This window comes from Engraulis encrasicolus, chromosome 22 (assembly GCF_034702125.1).
Source record: "Engraulis encrasicolus isolate BLACKSEA-1 chromosome 22, IST_EnEncr_1.0, whole genome shotgun sequence".
Taxonomy (NCBI): Eukaryota; Metazoa; Chordata; class Actinopteri; order Clupeiformes; family Engraulidae; genus Engraulis; species Engraulis encrasicolus.
In genome coordinates, this window is record NC_085878.1 from 37,895,404 (window position 1) to 37,912,823 (window position 17,420).

A 17,420-nucleotide genomic window follows, 5' to 3' on the forward strand; every position below is an offset into this window, starting at 1 on the left:
TACGGCTCAACATCGCTCCACCGAAAACAATTACCAGACGTAGTTCGGAGCCAAATCTCTTAGTGGAAGTACGTAGGATGGTGCGCGAGGCTATATATGGGGAGCCTTGTCATGGAGTCCTTTGGGAACCGCTTTGCTAGTCCACTCAGATATGTGTGAATATGCATGTTTGTGCTTTGAGAGTTTGTTCCAGCCTTTATTATTGCATGCAATCTTGCTTGTGTGCATGTGTGTACGTGCATCTCTGCCTGTGTGTGTGTGTGTGTGTGTGTGTGTGTGTGTGTGTGTGTGTGTGTGTGTGTGTGTGTGTGTGTGTGTGTGTGTGTGTGTGTGTGTGTGTGTGTGTGTGTGTACGTGCATGTGTGTGTGCGTGCGTGCGTAGCTGTCCTTGTGTGTGTGTGCGTTTGTGTTTATGTGTGCGCATGCAAGTGAGAGTGTGTGTGTGTCTTCATGTGTGTGCGCATGTAAGTGAGAGTGTGTGTCTGTATGCACTTGCGTCAGTATGTTTGTGCATATCTGTGTTTAGTTGTGAGTATATGAATATGTGGTAACACTTTATTTTAGGCATACATCTATTAGCACTAATACATACAATGTGAATGCCTGCACAAGTATCTTGTAAGGCATGTACTAAGCAAATGCTAAGGCCTACTAGGTCCTTACTAAGGTTAAATTGGTAATAAATCCCTTATTGTGCATGAACAAGACATTTCCGAATACATGCCTAACAAATGTTTGATTTTGCTTAGTACATGCCTTACAAGTTACTTATTCAGGCACATTGTATATAGTGCTACAGTATATCACGAAAGTGAGTACACCCCTCACAGTTTTTGCAGATTTGTGATTATATATTTTCATAGGAAAGCATTACAGAAATTTCACTTTGACACAATGATTAGTAAATAGGTTGGTGTGACATTTGAATGCAATCCTATGGAGAATATCATGATCTGCTTCAGTAGTCACAGTGCATGTTGACATGCATGTTTCTTTTAGGTGTATTTCAGATTGCCAATGTTGACAGCATCCATGCATCCCCAAACCATGTCAGTCCCACTACCATGCTTGGCTATTGAGAGGATACACCTTTTTTTAAACTCACTTGTTTACCACCACACATGCTTGACACCATCTAAAGCAAATTTGTTTATCTTGGTCTCAAGAGAGATGAAGAGACAAAGGATATGGATCACTGGAACCATGTCGTGTGATCTGAAGAGACCAATATATACATTTTTTTTAACTTTAGATGGTGTCAAGCATGGTAAACAAGTGAGTTTTACAAAAAAAAGTGTATCCTCTCAATGGCTGTCATGGCACTTGGAACTTTTTGGGGTTTTAGCGCCACCCTGTGGTATGTTTCTAGTGGGGAAATACTCATTATTAAGCCTGCCTTTTATTTTGATACTTACCTTCAGTTGATGTAACTTCCTGTGATGTCAATCTAGCTAGAATTGCTAGATCATTCCTTCAGTTGAATCTGACCAAGCCAAGGTGAAGACCTGCTCATCTTTGAAGGACATTCTTGCCCCTGTTCAGGCTTTGCTTGTAAGTTTATATTGTTTCATGATTTTGTGTATTTAGGACCAATTTATGCTTGTATGCATCTGAAGTTAATTTGTAGTCAAATTAATGGCAGTACTTCGTTTTTTGTGTAGATGTAATGTCTGAAGATTTTCTGCAAGTCATCTAGGGCTAGCAAGCTAACTAGCATGTTCATTTCTTCATGTAATTTGAATGCTACTGTGAATGTGTGTAGAAGTAAGAAGGAAACTCACTTTTATGTACATTTCTGTTTGTTTATTGTTTTAGTTTTACAAAATCAAGGGACTAAATGAAGAATTCTCTGTAAACTTTGAAGACTGGATAAATGTTCAAAACCCACTTCTGCCTCAGAAATTCCTTCCATCGTTCCATTGTTAGCTGTCTGTCTAGTCAAGTAAATGGGCGCCTGATGAGGACAGAACAGTAAAAAAGCATCCAGCACAGCGAGCAGAACTACTCAAGGAGAGCAATCTTCAACTTCTCATCATCTTCACCACTGCTTACACCCGGCTTGCTTCACATCTGAATGATGGAGGGAAACACAGCAGTTGAAGAGCCACCAGTTGAAGAGCCACCTCAACAATCCAGAGTAGAACCCATTACAGCAGCTGAAAAAACAGCACCGCAATCTACTTTGGAAACCAGGTCAGTCGCTCGTGCATCTTCCAGTAAATTTGCATCAAATAAATCAAACGAAACATCATCTAGCAGAGCCAAAGCTGCAGCTCAGGCTAAATTGGAGGCAGCCCGCGTAAGAGCTGAATTTGCTAAAAAGGAGTCAGATATTCTGATTGAGAAAGCACAAATTGAAGCTAGATTAAATGAACTCAGACATGAACAGGAAGTTATAGCCGCAGAAGCAGAGGCTAATGCGCTTGAAGCAGCAGAGGAGCTTGAAGAGGTTGACGATAAATCACTCCTAGAAGAAAAGGAAGAGAGAACACGTCAATATGTTCAGCTACAGTTGACAGAAAATGTTAAGCAACCTGCACGGCCCATATCACCAATAATTCATGTGCTGAAACCCGAGTCTCCCCCAAGACAGCGCCTTACTGAGTTCGCAGTTAAAGCTCATTCCTCTAAAACACCCAACCTTACCAAACCAGTACCGCAACCCACCAAGTCTACACCTCATCGCACATCTCCATGGCAACCTACTGCTGGTGCAGAACAGTTCTCACCTCTCAAAGGTGTTTCTCAACAGCCAGTAGATGGCAGTCCAGACATTAGCGACGTAGCTAGATACCTGGCACGCAGAGATCTGATTACCTCCGGCCTCTCACAGTTCGATGATTCACCTGAGAACTATTGGGCGTGGAAATCGTCGTTCCTCAACGCCATCGTTGGGCTACATCTCAGCGCCAGTGAAGAGCTGGACCTCCTAATTAAGTGGTTAGGGCGAAAATCTTCACAGCATGTCAGGAGAATAAGAGCAGTGCATGTAGGTAACCCCTCTACTGGATTGGCCAAGGCCTGGGAACGCCTGGAAGAATGCTTCGGCTCCCCAGAGATCATCGAGAAGTCACTCTTTGACAGGCTCACAAACTTCCCAAAAGTCACCAACAAGGATCCTGTGAAGCTGAGAGAACTCAGCGACCTCCTTCATGAGTTAGAAGCCGCTAAGCTAGAAGGCTATCTCCCTGGCCTTAGCTACTTGGACACAGCACGTGGTGTTGCTCCTATAGTGGAGAAGTTACCTTACAACCTCCAAGAGCGGTGGCTTCAACAGGGCTTCAAGTACAAGGCCAAACATGGTGTAACCTTCCCTCCATTCTCCTTCTTTTGTGAGTTCGTCAGCGATGAGGCACGAGCACGAAACGATCCAGGTTTCAGGGTGCAAACTGGTAACACGGAATACCTAAAGCAAGGCGCCGCTGCTAAGAAACCGCAAAGGAGTCTAGTGTCTGCCCACAAAACAAACATATCACAAGAGAGAGACAAGAGGGAAGTTTCATGCCACAAAGCTGGTGATGTTGAGAAGCAATGCCCCCTTCATAAGAAGCCGCATCCTCTGAAGCGCTGCAGAGGGTTCCGCAGCAAGCCCTTAGAGGAACGTAAAGCCCTTTTGAAGGACATCGGTGTCTGTTTTAGATGCTGCTCCTCAACAAGTCACATGGCCAAAGAGTGCACTACAGCCATCAAGTGCAAAGAGTGTGATAGTGAGAAACACGTCTCTGCTCTCCATCCTGGACCGCCACCGTCACTACCTGGGCATGGCGGGGAGAGCGCAGTAGAAACACAGCCACCAACTGTCGACTCAAGCTGTACTGAGGTGTGTGGAGAGGGTCAAAGTCCACGGTCCTGCTCCAAGATCTGCTTAGTGAAGGTCTTTCCTGAAGCACACCCAGAGAGAGTGACAAGAGCTTATGCAGTTCTAGATGACCAAAGTAACCGGTCTCTTGCAAGACCCGACTTCTTTGACATCTACGGCATCAAGGGGTCAGACTCACCCTTCACACTGCGTACGTGCGCTGGGACAACACAGATGATGGGTAGAAGAGCCACAGGGTTCATCGTACAGTCACTAGATGGAACTACAACGCTCACCTTACCTACGCTAATTGAATGCAGCAACATTCCAAGTGACCGTGCTGAGATCCCAACTCCTGAAGCGGCTTTGCACCACCCTCACCTCAAGTCCATAGCTCACTCCATCCCACCACTGGATCCTGAGGCCAAGATCCTCCTGTTGCTGGGTCGCGACCTACTCAGAGTCCACAAAGTGAGAGAGCAGCGGAACGGTCCACACAATGCTCCATATGCGCAGAGAGTGGACCTGGGATGGGTCATCGTAGGTGACGTCTGCTTAGGGAGCACTCACAGGCCCGCAGCCATTCAAACGTACCGCACCAACATCCTTGAGAACAAACGCCCTTCCTTCTTCAGCCCCTGTCCTAACAGGCTTCATGTCAAGGAGAAGTTTGGGTCTCTGTCTGAACAGACAGCCATTCCAGACATTCACAGATCATTTGTGTGCAATCTAGGAAGCACGATCTTTGAGACAACCAAAGATGACAACAAGATAGGACTTTCTGTGGAGGACAGACTGTTCCTAAAGCTAATGGATAAGGAGATGTTCATGGACAATTCGAACACTTCCATTCAGAACACCTCGCGAACGCCTACCTCACAGTCGCGACCAGGCACTCACACGGCTGGCTTCTGTCCAACGCACTCTGGAGAAAAGACCTGAAATGAAGAAGCACTTCGTCACCTTCATGCAGAACATCTTTGATCGTGACCACGCTGAGCAGGCTCCTCCACTCCCAACTGGGAAAGAGTGCTGGTACTTACCCATCTTTGGAGTTTACCACCCGCAGAAACCTGGCCAAATCAGGGTGGTCTTTGACTCAAGTGCGAAGAGCCATGGTGTTTCACTGAATGACGTCCTGCTGTCTGGACCAGACCTGAACAACAGCTTGGTCGGCGTCTTGTTGCGGTTCAGACGTGAAGCCATTGCAGTGACTGTGGACATCGAACAGATGTTTCACAGCTTCGTTGTCCGGGAGGACCATCGAGATTTCCTGCGGTTCTTCTGGCACAAGCACAATGATCCAGCCAAAGACCTCTGCGAATACCGCATGAAGGTTCATGTATTCGGCAACAGCCCTTCTCCATCAGTTGCCATATACGGACTTCGTCGCGCTGCAGCTCACAGCGAAGAGGAATTTGGCTCAGATGCACGCTGCTTCATAGAAAGGGAGTTCTATGTGGACGATGGGCTTCTGTCAAGACCCACAGCTAGCGAAGCCATCAATCTGTTGAAACGGACACAGAAGATGCTTGCAATATCCAACATCCGTCTCCACAAAGTGGCATCCAACAGCAAGGAAGTCATGGAAGCATTTCCAGTCGACGACCGCGCCAAAGGGCTCAAGGAACTCAACCTAGATGCTGATGCAACACCTATTCAGCGAAGCCTAGGCCTGAGGTGGGACTTAACCAAAGACACTTTCACCTTCCAAGTGGCAGACACAGTCAAACCCTACACACGGAGAGGAGTACTAGCCACCATCAATGGACTGTTCGATCCGCTGGGGTTTGCTGCACCAGTCACAATCCAGGGAAAGATGCTGCTCAGAGAGCTCTCAAGCAAGGCTTTGGATTGGGACTCTCCTCTTCCTGCAGACAGGGAAGCTGAATGGAACACTTGGAGAGATTCTCTCAGCGATCTTCAGCAGTTACAGATCCGAAGACCTTATGCTGCTACAACACTTTCAACGGCTACAAGGAAAGAGCTACACGTTTTCTCAGACGCTTCAGTGAAAGCTATTGCAGCTGTCGCCTATCTCAAAATCATTGACGCAGAGGAGAAGCCTCATGTCGGATTTGTACTGGGCAAAGCAAAACTAGCTCCACAGTCTGCGCACACCATCCCCAGATTGGAACTGGGAGCTGCCGTTCTAGCCGTGGAAATCGCAGAGGTCATCGCCAGTGAATTGGACATCGATCTGAATGCTGTTGAATTCTACACAGACAGTCGTGTAGTCCTCGGATACATTAGTAACCAGACCAGGAGGTTCTATGTATATGTTGGCAACAGGGTGCAACGTATCCGAAGATCGTCAGAACCCATGCAGTGGCACTACGTTTCCACGACCTGTAACCCAGCTGACATAGGCACTCGGTCTGTGTCTGCAGCCATGTTGAGTGACAGCGCCTGGCTCAAGGGGCCTGCCTTCTTGTCACATGCCAACGGAGATCCAGACACAGAATCCTACGACCTCATTGACCCTGATTCAGATGCAGAGGTACGAGCAGCCGCCACTCACCTGCTCACTGGATCGCCTCAGCTTGGGTGTCAGAGGTTCGAGCGGTTTTCCTCGTGGAAAAGGCTGGTCAGGGCCATGAACTTGCTAGTCCACATTGTCCAATCCGTCAAAGACAAAGCCCAGGATAAGACATGCCGTTCATGGCATTACTGCAAACAGCCACGCAGCGTTGAAGAGCTGGCAAAAGCAGAACACATAATCATCAAAAGTGTGCAGAAAGAGGCCTTCAATGAGGAACTTACCTGCATAGCTGGTGGAAAAGACATCCCCACACACAGTCCTCTGCACAAACTCAGTCCTTACCGTGATGAAGAGGGAATGCTGAGAATAGGAGGACGGCTCAGACATGGTGACCTGGAGTACAACGAGAAGCATCCTATTGTTTTTCCAGGGGGTCATGTTGCGAAACTTCTCATAGAGCACCATCACCAGCGAGTGATGCACCAGGGTCGAGTTTTCACAGAAGGAGCAGTGCAATCTGCTGGATATTGGATCATTGGAGCAAGAAGACTGATCAAGCATGTCCTGCACAACTGCATCATCTGCAGAAAACTCAGAGGCCGAGCAAACACTCAGCTGATGGCAGACTTACCACCCGATCGCTTGAGCATGGAACCGCCCTTTACCTTTGTGGGCCTAGATGTATTTAGTCCTTGGCCAGTTGTCAAACGGCGCACCAGGGGAGGCCAGGCAAACAGCAAGCGGTGGGCTGTTCTTTTCACGTGTCTTAGCACACGCGCCATACACATTGAGCTGATAGAGTCAATGGACTCCTCAAGTTTCATTAATGCCTTCCGGAGGTTCATCAGCTTGCGTGGACCTGCCAAACAGATTCGATCTGACTGCGGTACCAATTTTGTTGGTGCTTGTCGAGAGCTGGGGTTCCTGCAGACAGACCCAAACCTGTCCAACATCTGGAGGTACCTAGGAGAAGGAGGTTGCACATGGATCTTCAACCCGCCTCATTCCTCTCACATGGGAGGCAGCTGGGAGAGAATGATAGGGGTATCCAGACGCATCCTCGATGCAATGCTTCTCCAATCCAGCCATGCTCAACTGACACATGAAGTGCTTTCCACTCTCATGGCAGAGGTAACAGCCATAATCAACGCCAGACCACTGTCCCCCATCACGACAGACCCAGACTCACCGTTCCTGCTTACGCCAGCAATGCTCCTCAGCCAAAAGGTCTGCACTCCTCTTCCTCCACCAGGAGGTTTCGACGCAAAGGATCTGCACAGGCAGCAATGGAAGCAGGTGCAGCACCTTGCAGAGGTGTTTTGGAACAGATGGAGACGGGAGTATCTTGGGACACTTCAGAGTAGAGCAAAGTGGCAGGCCGACCGTCCAAACCTCCAAGTTGGGGATTTGGTGCTGCTGAAAGACCAGCAAGTGAGTCGCAACGAATGGCCGATGGGGATCATCAACAACACCTTCCCAGACAAAGATGGTAAGGTCAGAAAGGTCGAGGTGAAGATCTTCAAGAACGGAGCAGCCAAGACCTACCAGAGGCCTGTATCTGAAACGGTGCTTCTGATGTCCTGCGACAAGTGAGTTACAGGACTGTGTTTAGAGACTGTAATTGATATGTTTAAGTTTTGAAATTGTAGTGGTATCTCACAATACCAGACGGGGAGTGTCATGGCACTTGGAACTTTTTGGGGTTTTAGCGCCACCCTGTGGTATGTTTCTAGTGGGGAAATACTCATTATTAAGCCTGCCTTTTATTTTGATACTTACCTTCAGTTGATGTAACTTCCTGTGATGTCAAATCTAACTAGAATTGCTAGATCATTCCTTCAGTTGAATCTGACCAAGCCAAGGTGAAGACCTGCTCATCTTTGAAGGACATTCTTGCCCCTGTTCAGGCTTTGCTTGTAAGTTGATATTGTTCATGATTTTGTGTATTTAGGACCAATTTATGCTTGTATGCATCTGAAGTTAATTTGTAGTCAAATTAATGGCAGTACTTCGTTTTGTATGTAGATGTAATGTCTGAAGATTTTCTGCAAGTCATCTAGGGCTAGCAAGCTAACTAGCATGTTCATTTCTTCATGTAATTTGAATGCTACTGTGAATGTGTGTAGAAGTAAGAAGGAAACTCACTTTTATGTACATTTCTGTTTGTTTATTGTTTTAGTTTTACAAAATCAAGGGACTAAATGAAGAATTCTCTGTAAACTTTGAAGACTGGATAAATGTTCAAAACCCACTTCTGCCTCAGAAATTCCTTCCATCGTTCCATTGTTAGCTGTCTGTCTAGTCGAGTAAATGGGCGCCTGATGAGGACAGAACAATGGCCAAGCATGGTAGTGGGACTGACATGGTTTGGGGATGCATGAATGCTGTCAACATTGGCAATCTGAAAGAAACATGCATGTCAACATGCACTGTGACTACTGAAGCAGATCATGATATTCTCCATAGGATTGCATTCAAATCTCACACCAATCTAGTTACAGTTTTTTTCAATTGCTAACAAGCGCTTACCCATACTTTGGATACTTTTTCTAAACTCTTAACACAGACTACCACCTACCAAGCACAATTGGCCAAACAGTTCATTTTCTTCTCAAAAGCACACACTGTTAAATATACACAAAGAAATGCATTCATTGACTGCTAATTGTGTGAAAAAGGCATGTAATGTGTCAACTGTATGGCAATGGAAAGCCCTTGGTGTGCTAACTGTATTAAGAGTTTTGCAAATGTCGCTGAGGTTTGGACAAAAGCTTGTTAGCAATTGAAAAAAAAACTGTAAGCCAGGTGCACACTCAAAATGTAAAAGTTCAATGCAAAGAAAGGTTGAAACGCACACCAATGACCTCCCTTTTAATACCTTTTCATTTCAAGACGATTCGAACTAACACAGCCCCTTCTCTACCGGATTTTAATCTGGGGTGTACTCACTTTTGTGAGTACATGTTCAAACATTAATGGCTGTAACATGAGTGAACAAAAAATGTAAGCGGTTAAATATGTTGCTAAAAGGTCACTAATCATTGTGTCAAAGTGAAATTTCTGTAATGCTTTCCTATGAAAAGATATACTCACAAATCTGCAAAAACTGTGAGGGGTGTACTCACTTTCGTGATATACTGTAATAGATGTATTCCTAAAATAAAGTGTTACCGAATATGGGTTGCCTCCAGTGTAGCCATCATCAGAAGAAACCTAGAGGTGGGCAAAGAAAAAGTAGAAGTACTTTAACAGCCTTCAAGAAGCAAGGAAAGACCCTCATCTTTCATGACTATCTACTACACTAATGCTGCCCTAGCCAAAGTCCAGACTCTTGACATGATGTGTATGTGTGTGTATACTCTACTTTACAAAAAAATAAATAAATGAAATAAATAACCCTTTGTAAAACTAAGTAAAACTAACCCTACTTTGCATCTGCACTTGTTCTGTATATTTCCTGTGTACTCTGTATCTGCTAGTGATGTTGGCTATGATTATATCTTCATTTGTAAGTCACTTTGGTTATAAAGCGTCTGCCAAGTGCAGTTTAACGTAATTTAATGTAATGTAAAGTAAAGAAGTAAAGAAACTGGTTGTTATAATGTTGTATTATATGGTTGTGACGTCATCGGTCGAATGCTCCATTCATTTCAACGGGGCTCCCCAACGTTCGCACGTCTGTTATTTTTCGATAACGGACGGGTTGGTCTATAACAGACCGCTGTCAATGGCAACAAGACTTTTCACTGCTAAAGCGACTTTTCAACAAGACTCTAATCTGCTGCTGTGATAGACAACACCTGTTGTCCTGGCTACCTAGCTGTTAGCGGTGTTCCACAACGGCACTGTTTTGTTTTGCGCAGCAACAATCTTTTGACATTAAAAACTATAATAGACTACACATTAAATAGGCCTAAACAAATGTCCCCGCCATGTGTGAATCATTTAAGTATATCCATATAATAAGCGGGTTAACTTTCGGCGAGTCGGTCGCTTTGTGGAATAGCAGCACTTCTCCGCTCCGCTCCGCGTCGGGGTCTAAAGATTCTCTCTGTCGTGCTGCTATTCCACGGTAGCGACCTTCTCGCCGAACGTTAACCCTTACGTATCACACATTTACTTCCAGTGTTACTTCGGCCATGTCTAAAAGAAACCATATTTCATATTTTAACTCGATGCGGAACCCAGCCCTTTTCCCAATGTCCCTGTCTGTGCGTGTCTGTCTTCACAGGGGAGTAATGTCTGTGTATGTGTCTGACTGTAGTTCAGCTCAGTGCCAGAGGGCTGTGGCTGTGGCTGTGGCTGTGGCTGTGTGTGTGTGTGTGTGTGTGTGTGTGTGTGTGTGTGTGTGTGTGTGTGTGTGTGTGTGTGTGTGTGTGTGTGTGTGTGTGTGTGTGTGTGTGTGTGTGTGTGTGTACTTGTGTCAGTGTGTGTGTGTGTGTGTGTACTTGTGTCAGTGTGTGTGTGTGTGTGTGTGTGCGTGTGCGTTTTTTGTGTATGTTTTTGTGTGTCTGTCTGTGTGTGTGTGTGTACTTGTATCAGTGTGTGTGTGTGTACTTGTGTCAGTGTGTGTGTGTGTGCGTGCACGTTTTTTGTGTATGTTTTTGTGTGTGTGTGTGCGCGTGTGTGTGTGTGCCCCGTCTGGGCTGGTCTTCAGAGTGCGGTGGTTAATTTCTTTGCACCTGGCCACCGGCCAGCAGAAGGAGAGGAGATCTGGCAGACGGCTACACATCACTATCTCTACTAACCACCAGGGTATAACACACACACACACACACACACGCACACACACACACACACACACACACACACACACACACACACACACACACACACACACACACACACACACTGCTTCCTCCAGGGTTCGGGTGGTGGGGGTGGGGGGTGGTCAGGGAGTTTAAAGGCAGCAGCTGGCGAGGTGTGTTGCTCTGTGGACACCGTAGCCACCAGGGGGCCTAAATTAATTTAACTGATGGGGATTACTTAAAAGAAGTAACACTCGTTAATTCATGCCTTCATGTTAGGGTAGCTGCTGTTCAGAGACTTCCTTCACAGCGTCAGAGAGAGAGAGAGAGAGAGAGGGAGTGTGTGTGTGTGTGTTTGCGTGAGTCCGTGTGCGTGTGTCTGTGTGCGCGCGTGTGTGTGTGTGTGTATGTGCGCGTGTGAATGTTTCTGACTGAGGCCTGCTCAGATGCTAAAGTAGCAAATAGACATGTGCTTGAGTGTTCGTGGCTCTTCTGGGTCATGCAAACCCACTTCTGAGCTGCACTTAATTGCACACCATGGGAGCAAACTGGTGGGCAGGAGTATTTTAACTCTCTCTCTCTCTCTCGTTCTCTATCTCTCTCTTTCTCTCTCTCTCTCTCTCTCTCTCTCTCTCTCTCTCTCTCTCTCTCTCTCTCTCTCTCTCTGTGTGTGTGTGTGTGTGTGTGTGTGTGTGTGTGTGTGTGTGTGTGTGTGTGTGTGTGTGTGTGTGTGTGTGTGTGTGTGTGTGTGTGTGTGTGTCTGTCCTTATCTCTCTCTGTCTGCATCTGTCTCTTTCTGTCTGTCTGTCTGTCTGTCTGTCTGTCTGTCTGTCTGTCTGTCTGTCTGTCTGCCTGTCTGTGTGCATTCAATGGCCTATGTGTATGTTAATTGGATGTGGAATCTCTGTAGGATTTTACAATTTTCAAATACAGAGGTCAAATTCCTGCGTGCTGTACTGCATACTGTACATTTAGAATGCTTCAAACACTTCAGTCAAACTCTGAAGTTAGTTTTCATTAATCACTGCCTTGAGGATAAATGGTGCTGCCGTATACAGATTGAATTTATAATTGTTGATCATATATCGATTTTCATCATAGATACATTTTACATTACTGAAACAAATACTCTGTACAGCACAGCAGCCTGTTTATCCACAACAACATGGGTAAAGCAGGTGGAATGCCTGCATTACCACTTCCTGTGATTGTTTTATTATAATTTATAATAAGGTAATATTGATGAAGAACATCAGCAGAAACAAATAGCACAAGTGTGATGTCAAGACTGCAAATTCAAATTCTGCTGTCCCACAACTCCCCTGCCTTTCACAGAGATCGATTTCAATTCCTTTGTCCATCTCTCTCTCTCTCTCTCTCTCTCTCTCTCTCTCTCTCTCTCTCTCTCTCTCTCTCTCTCTGTCCATCTCTCTCTCTCTCTCTCTCTCTCTCTCTCTCTCTCTCACTGACACGCTTCTCATTTGTCCCTCTACCTACTTCTTGCATGTGTTTTTTGCGTGGTGTCACTCTGGAGGAATGGACCTTGTGGTCCGCGTTAGTATGTTTCTGCATGTAGTCTTTGGTGGTTGGATGAGTATGTTTGGTACCCATCAGTCTCTTTCTGCATTTAGTTTCTGGTTGTGAGAGAAGCACTGTTTGTGAGGTGTTTTGTGAGTTTTGGAGGAGTGCTTCTGCATGTGTGTGTGTGTGTGTGTGTGTGTGGGGGGGGGGGGGGGGGGGGGGGGGGGGAGTTGGGGGAGTGCTTGTGTATAAACAATTTTCTAAAGAAAATATCTGCTTGCCCCCAGTGTAGCCATCATATCATCACCAGATAGGGCCAAAATAAAAGTAGATATTCGGGATGGCGAAAATTAAAAAATATCTTAACCGGTTACTGAGACTCATTAACCGGTGGTTAACCGGTTAACCGGCAATCTTAAATGATATAACGTTTGCGTGCCTGATAGGCACAGCACTGAATTTTTTCAATTTTATTTTTCAAATAAGCCTTTTTTCTTGCTGTGCAGACAGGATCTGTCATTTCCAGCCAGTGTCGCCAGATGGAAAATGCTGAATTATCCTACCAAAACCTCAAAATTATAGTTTTTGGGGGCTTTTTAGGAGGAAATTATTATTATAATTATTATTACCGGTTAACCGGTGGCAGAAAATTTTACCAGTTATCGTTGATCCGGTCAACTATCGGTTAACCGGTTACCGGTTAACATCCCTAGTGGAAATGAAAAACAAAGCCATCCCGTCCAGGACAAGTAACTTCACTGGGTAACTGGTCTACAATTACAATACCTGATCAAATGTGGGGTTATCTTAATTGGGTTTTTAGGTTTTTCTCAGTCCTCTAATGTTTTGTTTCGTTTATTTGTTAGGGACAGATACATAGCATGTAAAAGAGAACAGCCAAACAGCAAGCATCATAGCATTTATAGCAAGAAGCTAGTTTCCAATGTGGTCCACATGAGTCTGGTTCTGCATGTTGTGGTCCACATTAATGTGTTTCTGCATGTAGTGTCTGGTGGTTGGAGTCTCCAACAGCACCAGCTGGAAGCAACACTTGGGGGAGCATTAGACATACTTTCAGAAGCGCTTGCTCCATTAAGCAAACTTGTGTCCTAATTACTACACATATTAAGGGAGCAGTGTGCCAAAACTCACATATGCACAAACCAGGAGCCCATGGAATGGAATGTCCTAAATGGGATTCCGCATTCCGAGTTCTGTAATGAATCATGTGATTTATTCATCTGTAGTGGCTGAGCCAGAATGTGGAAAATATGACAAAAGGCAGACTCGCATTCACCGTCTCGGATTATTATTCAACATTACCAGGTTATATTCACGGTCTTTCGCTAAACTGCCGATGGTGTTTGGTCTAGATAGTCATGTTCATATGGTCTTTACAATATGGGCTGAGCACAGTTTTAATTCCATTCTGTGCATTTCATCCAACCTTTTCATCTATGTCCTATCATTTGATGTATTTTCTCCTTCTTTCTTTGAATCTTTCTGTTTCTTTCATCTTTTTCTGTTTCTTTATCTGTTTCTTTTTTCCCTCTCCCTTTGCGAGTGTTTACTATATGAGGAAGACTCTTGGCCGCTGGTCAGTGCTGTTCCAGGCCATCAATTCCTTACGGGCGCTGCTTCTGCTGCTGGGGTGTGTGGGCATGTGTGTGTGTGTTTGTCTGTGCGTGCGTGTGTGTGTGTGTCGGAGCGCCCGTGCTAGCCTGTATGCGTGTGTGCGTGCGTACATGTGTGTCTGTGTGTGTGTGCGTTCCTGTTTGTGTGTGCGTGTCCGTGTTTGTGTGTGTGTGTGTGTGTGCGTGTCCGTGTTCGCTTGTGTGTGTGTGTGTGTGCGCGTGTTCGTGTGTGTGTGTGTGTGTGCCTCTGCCTCTGCAGCCGGGTGCTGGCACTGTCCATCCAATCTATCTGCCTGAGCCTCACGGCCTATTCGGGCAGAGCCACTCATGGATGTCATTTGTTGTGACCACATTTGGCAAGGACAGCTTCTTGGCCGAGACTGCGTTTGTTATTCAAAGCTGCAGTGAGGGTGTGTGTGTGTGTGTGTGTGTGTGTGTGTGTGTCTGTGAGAGAATGTGCGTGTGCACATGCTCGTGTATGTTTGTGTGTGTGTGTGTGTGTGTGCATGTGCATATGCTTTTGTGCGCGTGTGTGTGTGTGTCTCTGTGTGTGTGCGTGTGTGTGTGCGTTTGTGTATGTGCATGTGTGTGTGTCTGTGTCTGTGTCTGTGTGTATGTGTGTACAGTATATCACGAAAGTGAATACACCCCTCACAGTTTTGCAGATTTTTGAGTATATCTTTTCATAGGAAAGCATTACAGAAATTTCACTTTGACACAATGATTAGTGACCTGTTAACAACATATTTAACCGCTTAAATTTCTTGTTCACTCAGAAAAAAACAAAATACAGCCATTAATGTTTGAACATGTACTCACTTTTGAGACCTAAACAAATTTGCTTTAGATGGTGTCAAGCATGTGTGGTGGTAAACAAGTGAGTTTTACAAAAAAGGTGTATCCTCTCAATATCCAAGCATGGTAGTGGGACAGACATGGTTTGGGGATGCATGAATGCTGTCAACATTGGCAATCTGAAACACACCTAAAAGAAACATGCATGTCAACATGCACTGTGACTACTGAAGCAGATCATGATATTCTCCATAGGATTGCATTCAAATCTCACACCAATCTATTTAAGCCAGATGCAGACTCAAAATTTAAAAGTTCAATGCAAAGAAAGGTTGAAACGCACACTGATGACCTCCCTTGTCATCCCTTTTCATTTCGAGACAATTCGAGCCAACATAGCCCCTTCTCTACCGGATTTTAATATGGGGTGTACTCACTTTTGTGAGTGCATGTTCAAACATTAATGGCTGTATTTTGTTTTTTTCTGAGTGAACAAGAAATGTAAGCGGTTAAATATGTTGTTAAAAGGTCACTAATCATTGTGTCAAAGTGAAATTTCTGTAATGCTTTCCTATGAAAAGATATACTCAAAAATCTGCAAAACTGTGAGGGGCGTATTCACTTTCGTGATATACTGTATATGTCTGTGATTTGAGTGTGGCCATGTATATTTTTTTCACTACTTCTTCCTCATCCTCCTCTTCCACGGGAGTGACCATTGCTAGCTGCTAGTGAAAGCTTTCAGATAAAACTGCGCTACAAACTACTATTTTGATTTTCCCCTCACAAACGAGACAAAACGAGACAAGAAGCCCCGAGGCAAATTAGCGAAGGTCTTGCCCCCAACTCTTCGTGTTTGAGTGACCCCCTGACGTGTCAACTCTACTGTGGAATACAGCGCAGTGCGGTAAGATGAATAATCTGGAGCTCAGTATATCCTGGAGCCCAGCAGAGTATAGTCAGATATTCTAGTAGTGTCTCCACTTCCCCCGATTTCATGGGACCTCAACAGCGATTTTAGACGGAAATCGTAGCATGTAATCCAAATGGCGATATTAAAATGATATTTCGATCCCCTTCGAGTTGTGCCACGAGCTCCACATATGTTGTTTCTGATATTTTGTTAAATTTTTCGTACTAAACTTTTTAGAAAGCTGTGTTTCTTCACATTTTTCATGCAGACGGCCTCAGAACAAAACATTGATACTTCTGCATGAATAATCTTTATCTAGCCTCTTAAACAGCATATTTGTAGCCCAGCGCATGTAATGACTGAGATCGGAAGATATTTACTCGCTACCATGTTGTTAGATGGTCAGCGTACAGTAGGTCCCGTGAAATGCGGAACTAAGGGGCGAGACTTTCAAGCTCTATCCAGTCTCTCTAGTATAGTGCTAGCTGTAGCCCTAACTAGCACATACAGTCTCCTCAAAGTCCTTGATGTGTGCAATTGCAACAAAAGAAGGCCATGGCATGGATTCACGAGTGATGCATCAAGTCTTACGTTTTTTTCTTTTGTTTCAGACATGTAGGCCTAAATGTTTTATCCTTTACTTGACAGGTTTCGGTGGTGTAACTTTCATCTTCATCAGAAGAGAAGGTCACATGGATGATGCGTGACGTTCAAATTTGTACATGTCTGAAACAAAAGAAAAACATGAGACCTGATGTAACAGTTGAATACAGTGAGAGATCATTTTCACCTATAGGAAATACATGGTCATAAGAGCGACCAGTATGCAGCAACAATAAGCAAGAATAATGAATAACCGTAAACAAAGAGAACAGTTTTAGTATAATAAATAGAACATTTCCAATATGGAAAAATAGAGCATTCCATCATATCAGTTATCTGTTTATATTGTGTAAAACTAAAAGCATTTTGATTTGTCTACTGTGATGACATCATACTTCTTATGTCTCTAGAAATACAGCTTCATGTTATGTCAATTCTAAAACTGTACATACTGTATATATACTTCTACTATATATATACAGTATATATATATATACTTCTAGACAGTATTCAAGCTATTCATTGTTTTCATTTACCACACTTGTTGTGTGTGCAGGAACAAGAGAGGCACAGTTATTTTCTGTAGACTATCAAGCCGTACCTGGTTTCCAGAGGAGTGCAATCCCTCAGAGAGGCAGTATGAAGCCTGAGCCTTTTACAGATTAACATTTCCTCAAGTTTGACTGAAGGCATAAGAGCATAGAGACAGAGAGAATTGAATTTTCAAAACACCTTTATTACAAATTCTTGGAATACAGAAGCACAAAAAGTGCCATGGAGTGACAACCATAAAAAACGAGAGAGAGAGAGAGAGAGAGAGAGAGAGAGAGAGAGAGAGAGAGAGAGAGAGAGGGAGAGAGAGAGAGAGAGAGAGAGAGAGAGAGAGAGAGAGAGAGAGGGAGAGAGAGAGAGAGAGAGAGAGAGA